Genomic DNA, 7912 nt, shown 5'->3' on the forward strand with positions numbered 1-7912 from the left:
GACCTCCATACATCTGTAGCGTGCGAACTGTGCTAACAAGAATTCCGATGACGTCACCCTTGTAATCTAGTATTTGTTTAGTTCCTGTAAAATTATTTGAAAATTTAAAAATAAGCTGGAATCACTTGAAATAATCAATAATATAGCAATTCCAGGTTCGCATTCTGACATGGATCATAAAGAGCAGGTTAATTATTATCAACCACGTAACTCGTTGCTAAATTGGAGCACTCCTTGGTCACGTGTCTCCCCATGTAAAAGATAAGCATCTCCGATAGACGCTTACATATAGTGTAAGAGCGCCGAGTCGGTCGCATGCTTTGGAGTGAGGAAGAATCTTGCGCTCACGTGTACGCGTGAATCCTCCCGTTTCTGCTGGTTATTCTACTTCGATTTCTTTTCACTGCACACAACTTTGTAAGTATTCGTTCCTTTATAATGGATTGTATTAAGTTCTTAGTAAGTACGTAAAATGAATTTCAGCTTTTTTTTCTCGATTGGTTTTATGAAATGAATTTACTTGATTGATTCAGTTAAATGAGCCCTGTAGCAATCTGAGGGTGTTGATAGGACTCCCATAACAATACAGTCATGATTATGTGGTGAAATAGGTTTTTTTATATATATATTTCAATTGCTGCATATTGGTCTAGTATAACTGATAATCTTTTTATTCTTATTTTAATATAAGATTGAACAGAAGACGTTCAGAATGAGACAAGAAGAAAGAGTAAACATAGGTTCAAAGAGCTACTTCACCCTACATTTTTAGAACAAAGTTTTCACATTCATGAAAATTACAGTAATCTTAATTGCACCGCCCGAGTCGATTTTATAAATCATTAGAAAAGCACTCTGGAGCATCTGAGTGAGCTTCTTATTCATAAAATTAATAATAAAGTCAGTTACAACTAGAATTACATTTTTAAATTTCCATTTTATAATGCCTTTCTCCTTAATCTTTTATGGAAAAAATATCGATTTGCTGGCTCTAAGAGTCGAGGATACTTGCTTTAAGTTAAATTAATGATATCTAAAACGAAGTGCAAATATTATCAATGCTTTTAGCTGTTTCTAATTTTAGATGAAGTAGATGTAATACATGTGAAATAATTCTTTAAAAAGTGACTTCGAATGATATCAACGTTCGCTCGCAATTACAAATGAACTTCGCAAATGTTAACGGCTCGGTGTCAAGTCATCGCCATAGCCTTTTTTTAAATTCCTAAACGAAAGTGTCAATGAAAAATCTCTGCATATGCCCGCGGAGAAAGGGAGATGTGACAGAGAAAGATATTTTATTTCTACGAACTGTTTTGGATATGCTGGCAATATTTAATATACATCAATGTATTTATTTTAAAACTATCCCATCGTTTATACGACTATTGCAAAATTCCACTGTTGGGGGGGGGGAGGACAGAGTGAAATTAATGGTTTTAAATCTGGCTAAACTGAGCATGTATTTTTTTAGAGTATAAAAACATGTTATAAACATAAATACTAATTAGAATTAAGAGCATCTCATTCTATCTCTTCTACTTTCCTCTACTAAATTGTTGGTAGAATAGCAATGCTACTAGGAAATTATGATAGAACATGGTGGCTCTAGAATAATTCCCTTTGCCTTCTTTATCCGTAGTATTATGTCTGTAGGTATGTGTGGTCAAGGAGCCGGTTTAAACTCGACTTTCCCGGAGAAAAACTCTGCCACTTTCGCATGAGATCGGCTAACTTACCCTCTGTTGAAAATCCCCAGTAGGTTCTTCGCGTCCTATGCAGAATGCGAACCCAGGTGTCGTTCCAACCAAAACACTTCTTCTATAGTGAGTGAGTTACAAATGCTCTGCCTTCCAAGTAGCGGGAAAAATCTACTAAATTACGGCAGTGATGAAATTGGAAACTTATGGCTAAGTGAGTTCCACAAAAAAATGCCAACAATACTGTATATTCACTTTAGGGAATAAAATAATAGTGTGAGTTCTCGGTTTTTTTTTATTTTTTTTTAGTTATGGGGTTAAAAATCGGAATTTTCCCGCATCAAAGATCGATTAACTCCGGAAATGGGTTGCAAAATAAAACCTAAAAATTCTACCACGGAACTAGAATCGAACGGTCTTTCTTCCAGTGACTTAGCGCAATGGAAGTGCAATGTTTCCATTGCAGATATTATCTCATTAATGTTTATATACATATGTATAACTGAAGAAATAGTTTATATTGTGAAAAACGTCGATTTGTAGGTCAGCAAAATTTGCCTCTGCCAGTTTTTGCATGTTTACTTTAAACGTTCTAAAAGTGCCCTTTAAAGAGTAAGAAATGAAAATGACTTAGCGCAATGGAAGCTGGTCGCACTAGGCTAACCGCGCGGACTACAGAGTGTAACAGTGATTTATTAGTTATGTCAGACACGTTGAGTTAAGGTATAAGATAATTTTTGTAACTCAAGGCTAAATATTAATGTTAATGAAAGTTCTTAATATGCTTCATATTCTCTACAACTGAAGAATTTATATATATATATATAAATTTGCGGATTGGGATTGCGGATATATATATATATATATATATATATATATATATATATATATATATATATATATATATATATATATATATATATATATATATATATATATATATATATATATATGCGTTGCACGCACACGCATATATATATATATATATATATGCGTGTGCGTGCAAATTTTAACATATTTCTTTTCAAACTTGATCTTATTTAATTTTTTTTTTTTATCGCCGAATATTATCAGCAATAAATTTCGAAAACAAGCTGCTAATTCCCTGATACGGTCATAGAGGGTGCAGATATTATCTCATTAATGTTTATATACATATGTATAACTGAAGAAATAGTTTATATTGTGAAAGACGTCGATTTGTAGGTCAGCAAAATTTGCCTCTGCCAGTTTTTGCATGTTTACTTTAAACGTTCTAAAAGTGCCCTTTAAAGAGTAAGAAAGCATCTTGAGTAGCGGTCGACAACCCGGTTCGTGAGTCCATTCTATCTGTGCACACAAATGTACTTAACAGGCTAAAAATCGGCCCTTCTCAGGTCTTTTGATAAATTAATCTGTTGATATATCTGCTTGGTTTTATTGTTTTTAATATTTTAATTTTTTTTACTGAAAAAGCTATCAAATTATTCCATCATAATCGATTGACATTTCACTTTAAATTCAAGTTATGTTATCAAAAATGAAAACGGTCAAAGTTAAGAAGGTTTAATCAAGACAGAAGTAATAAGTTACAAAGACAAAAATTCTTAATATTCTTAAAATTCAGAACATTCATTGGAAATATTCGTTGATTTAAATGTTCAGTTGTATGGGAAACTGTGTGAATGCAGAGCAGAAGTTTTAAAAGACGACTAATGCCGCCATCCCAAAAAGGTTTCAGTTATCAAATAATAATTATGTAAAGCTGACAATTCATATAATTAAAAATTATCCGTCCAAGGGACACAGAAGTGCTGCCGATTTATTTAAATGTAAGTTGCAGGTAAAGTTAATTTTTGTAGTGCTCTTTCAGTGGATAAAATTAATGTTATAATTCATGGAAAACTGGTGCTACCTTTGCCATTTATAAAGAACTAGGTGGATTATGCACTTTAAAATGGACTACCTGTAATGATTCGCTTCCTAAAGGTAACGGGAATATTTGCTTTGGAGATGAACTGGAAAGAAAATGTAAAGCGTAATAAATGATACTGGAAGAAACATGTATGGTTTTAATCCTGGTGACAATTACGAGAGCGTTAATTGTAAAGTAGCTCTGAAATCTTGATGTGTTTTTTTTTTACTTCGTCGTACATTAAGAGGCATTGCACTGAAAAGGTTTTTCATCTGTTAGGCACATTCTAATGTCATCGAATTCGACGTGAATTATTATTATTGGCCTATATTCAGGTGAAAACATTTTTTAATTGTTAAGGAACAAAATAACAATACTTTGAAAATGTTTTCACCTTTTTTCTTTTCACTATGAATCTTGAAAAGAAAAAAGTGGTTACAGCAGTTGAAAGCACTTGCATCTGCGAGCAAGCTTTCTCGGTTGTGGATTTTAGAAAAGTGGAATTCATCCGTTAAATGCAAATATTAAACATTCATTAATGCCAAACGTCACTCAACAGTTGTTGAACTCTCTCTCTCTCTCTCTACCGTGAATAGAACCAGGAACGTTTTCTCAAGGAAGGACACTTTTTTGTCACTTCAGAAATTTAATAAGCAAAGTTTGTTCTTACTGGATGATATAGACATCTACCCTCAGATGGCTTTCAATATTTTATCTTCAAAACACGAATATTTTAATTTCATCATCATTTGTGTACTAATGGATTATTCTTTACCAATTATCTTTATAAATATACAATTAAAATTTTATTATAAAATAATAATAATAAAGTACCAGTAGTTGAAAAACTTTTCCTTTTTATTCTTAGTTATTTTTCAAGTTATTAACTGATTTTTCTTAATATTTGATTCAAAAAAAAAATCGTCATGAATTAATATTGTAATAAAATCCCATTTTTTATCTCTCTCTCTCTCTCTCTTTTTTTTCTAGATAATGTCTCTCCGAAGGATTGTCTCATGCTGTGTAATAGTTCTTCTGTTTATTTACGTTTGTGAGATTTACAGTAAACCAGCGAAGTTCAGCAGGTGGAGTGACTACAAAGTAAAAATCGGCTCGAAAAGTTCGATTTTACCCAATCGGCGAGCAGGGAACAATGAATGTAAAAAAGGTGGCGAAATCCGGGACTTATGCGAACGATGTTCCAAACTCACGAAGAATGAACTCGTTTTCCCTCTGTGCTGTGAAAATCGGTACGAGGTAAGAGATTGGTGTCAAAGGTTTTTGAACTACCAACTGCAGGAATGAGGATTGGGGAACTTGATGAGTGCTAAATAATCGGTATTCGTCTCAAGTTGATGTTAGGTCATCGATAAGAGTAATTAAGATCCTGGCACCTAATTTCTTTACTTTCGCCTTCAACAAAAACTGAATCAAAAAGTTTAATTGTGTGTGGAAGATTTACCTTAAGTTCTATAATTGCTGAAGATTAATTATTTCTGATCTCTGACATTCATTTCTTGTTATTTATATGTAATCCTTAATTTAACTGGATATCACCAAATCAGGACTGTTTAGCATCTTAGGTCAAAGATATACATTCATGGCTGAAGTAAATTGTCTTAGATATTCAAGATATTCAGATCGTCTCTTCAAGCTTCGTCAGTTGCTTATATCCTAACGAACTCGAAGACTAGTTGTCGTGTTATGGCGAAATTTTTAATATGTATATAATCATTTTGACTAAAAACAACTCTACAAAGATTCTTTAATTTTAGCAATAGTGAAGAATCGTATGTTTTATTGTCTTCTAAAGTTTCGATAATTATGACGTTAATATAAAATATTATTCGTGTGCTGTGAAAAATTGGAAAATTTCTAAATGCGTTTTTAATATTCATTTAAAAGGTAGGATGAATTTTAATGTTATAAAAGAAAGTTCTATATATGCGACCAGGAAATGCAGACGCCTCTTTCAACATGTACTGATTATGGCTTTCATTTTGAAGCAGTTTTATTTATCAGAATTACTGATAGTCATGTGATAGTTGGAAATCTGTTCATGAACTGTATGTGTCATTACTCGGGGAATGGTCTACTAACTATGGATTGGTCAATACCTTCAAATGATGGAGATGAATATCTACGAAGCCATAAGCATTATGTAGTTTGAAAGCGACTATACATTTTAAGAATGCGATGAGAGAGGTCGATAAAATTTCATATAGTTATTGCAAAAGCTTTTAAATGGTGCACAAAAACAATATCGCGTTCTGGTCAGTTACAAATTCAACTGTGGATCTAAATAGAAATGACACCGGATGTTGTTGAACATATTTTCACTGGAATACGCCTGGTTCCATTGAAAAGATGCTGATGATACGAGATCCATTAAACGAAATAATAAATGAAGTTCATCACAAATACAGATACCGGTTAATCAAACAATCAGGAATAACATGTTGAACAGATGCAGCGCAATCGACCATTATACAACCTTTAATACAATTTAATCTACTTTATGCATGCAGTTCAATGATCCTCAGAAACAAAAGAAGCACCCGAAGAATCTGCGAAGACAATATACAGTCTGAGTATACAACTATGCTTGCTTGTTAAATTACAAGCTTTTACATTACGTGATTTTAATGATTATTATGGAATATAAACAAAATTTAAAGTGACAAATAAAGATATTCCAGATATTTCAAAAGTGTTTAAAAAACGATTAAACAAGCAGATCGAATATTTAAGGATAATTATAATCATATCAGACGGGATAGAGGAGTTTACAAACAAGAACATTGTATGCTTCCTTTTCTAACATCTCCAATACTTTATTTGTACTATTTCTTCAAACAGTGCACATCAACAGGACAGTTTCTTCAGGACAATGTTTATGTCTGACAAACGACCAGCCCTCCGAACATGCTTGCGCAAAGCTTTTTAAAAGGTTATGTTTATTTTATTTACTGACTGTAAGACATAGCAAGAAAATAAAAATCTATTTTCTGAATTCTGTTTTGGGCTTTATCAATACGATTGCAAAATTACTACATGATATAATGTTATGCATTTAAGCTCCGAATAGATGACAATTTCACGTTCCACCTCACTGCATTCAAAATTATTTGACAATGTTTTTAAATCCAAATGGATGGAAACAAAAATATTTCAGATAATTACTTTAAAGCGAGTAAAACGCACAAATTATTTTTACGTAACCAATATGGTTCTAAGGTCGAAATATCGTGATTTATATTTCTAAACCACCAGAAGAGGTATATCCCTGTAATCTTCTTTTTTATGACAATCTCACCCTCAGAAGTGATCCCAACTTTTCGTGGGTGGAATTATCGTAAATAACTATAAAATCATAGAATATAAATACTGTGAGTGGGTTGGTTGAGGGTTTATATAATTCGAGAACACTGCTCTTAACTGGATCAACACAGTGTATGTAGTTAATGACAATAATAGCAATAAAAACATCCAATGGAGTTTTTGTATTCACAGTTAAATACATGTTAGGTCATAAAGATATATTCCACTTGACACCTAATAGACGAAGGGGGAAGAAATGTTACCTGTTTTGACATATTGAATATAAACGTTCAATGCTATTCTATAAAATTCAATACCATTTTATATCACTAAGCTGAAATATTTAGCGGAATAACCACCTAGAATATAAATACTGTGAGTGGGTTGGTTGAGGGTTTATATAATTCGAGAACACTGCTCTTAACTGGATCAACACAGTGTATGTAGTTAATGACAATAATAGCAATAAAAACATCCAATGGAGTTTTTGTATTCACAGTTAAATACATGTTAGGTCATAAAGATATATTCCACTTGACACCTAATAGACGAAGGGGGAAGAAATGTTACCTGTTTTGACATATTGAATATAAACGTTCAATGCTATTCTATAAAATTCAATACCATTTTATATCACTAAGCTGAAATATTTAGCGGAATAACCTAACCTGGTATATCCTCCTCCGAACTTGAAGAATATAAATGGCCTAACAGAAGTAGATCGAAACCTCTTCTAACTTTTTCTTACTGAAGAAAAACAAATTGCACCGACAGAAGCTAAAATTTAATCTTTGACCGACCTTTCACTGTTCAATTACATATGGTGGATTTTCTAATTACTATTTTAACCTGTGTGGTTCGAGAGCCACACCTGAAATTTTATAAAAATGATTTAAAAAGATAATAGATTGATTTTGTAAGATTATGTTTAAATATACAAACAATTTATAGTATGCATAAAAAGTAAAGTACATCCTTCTTATAAGAAGAATGAACT

At 32.3% G+C, this 7912-nt stretch overlaps 1 long non-coding RNA gene across 1 annotated transcript; it reads left to right on the forward strand.

The window, feature by feature from the left end:
• The first annotated feature begins 301 nt into the window (after positions 1-301).
• LOC150101612 (uncharacterized) lies at positions 302-6607 on the forward strand. Its single transcript, XR_016549023.1, has 2 exons — positions 302-417; positions 4585-6607. It is a non-coding gene; the product is annotated as an uncharacterized LOC150101612 (long non-coding RNA).
• The last annotated feature ends 1305 nt before the right edge of the window (positions 6608-7912 follow it).

The sequence above is a fragment of the Typopeltis vanoorti genome, chromosome 11 (genome assembly GCF_054136105.1).
Source record: "Typopeltis vanoorti isolate ZY-2024b chromosome 11, IOZ_Tvanoo_1.0, whole genome shotgun sequence".
NCBI lineage: Eukaryota > Metazoa > Arthropoda > Arachnida > Uropygi > Thelyphonidae > Typopeltis > Typopeltis vanoorti.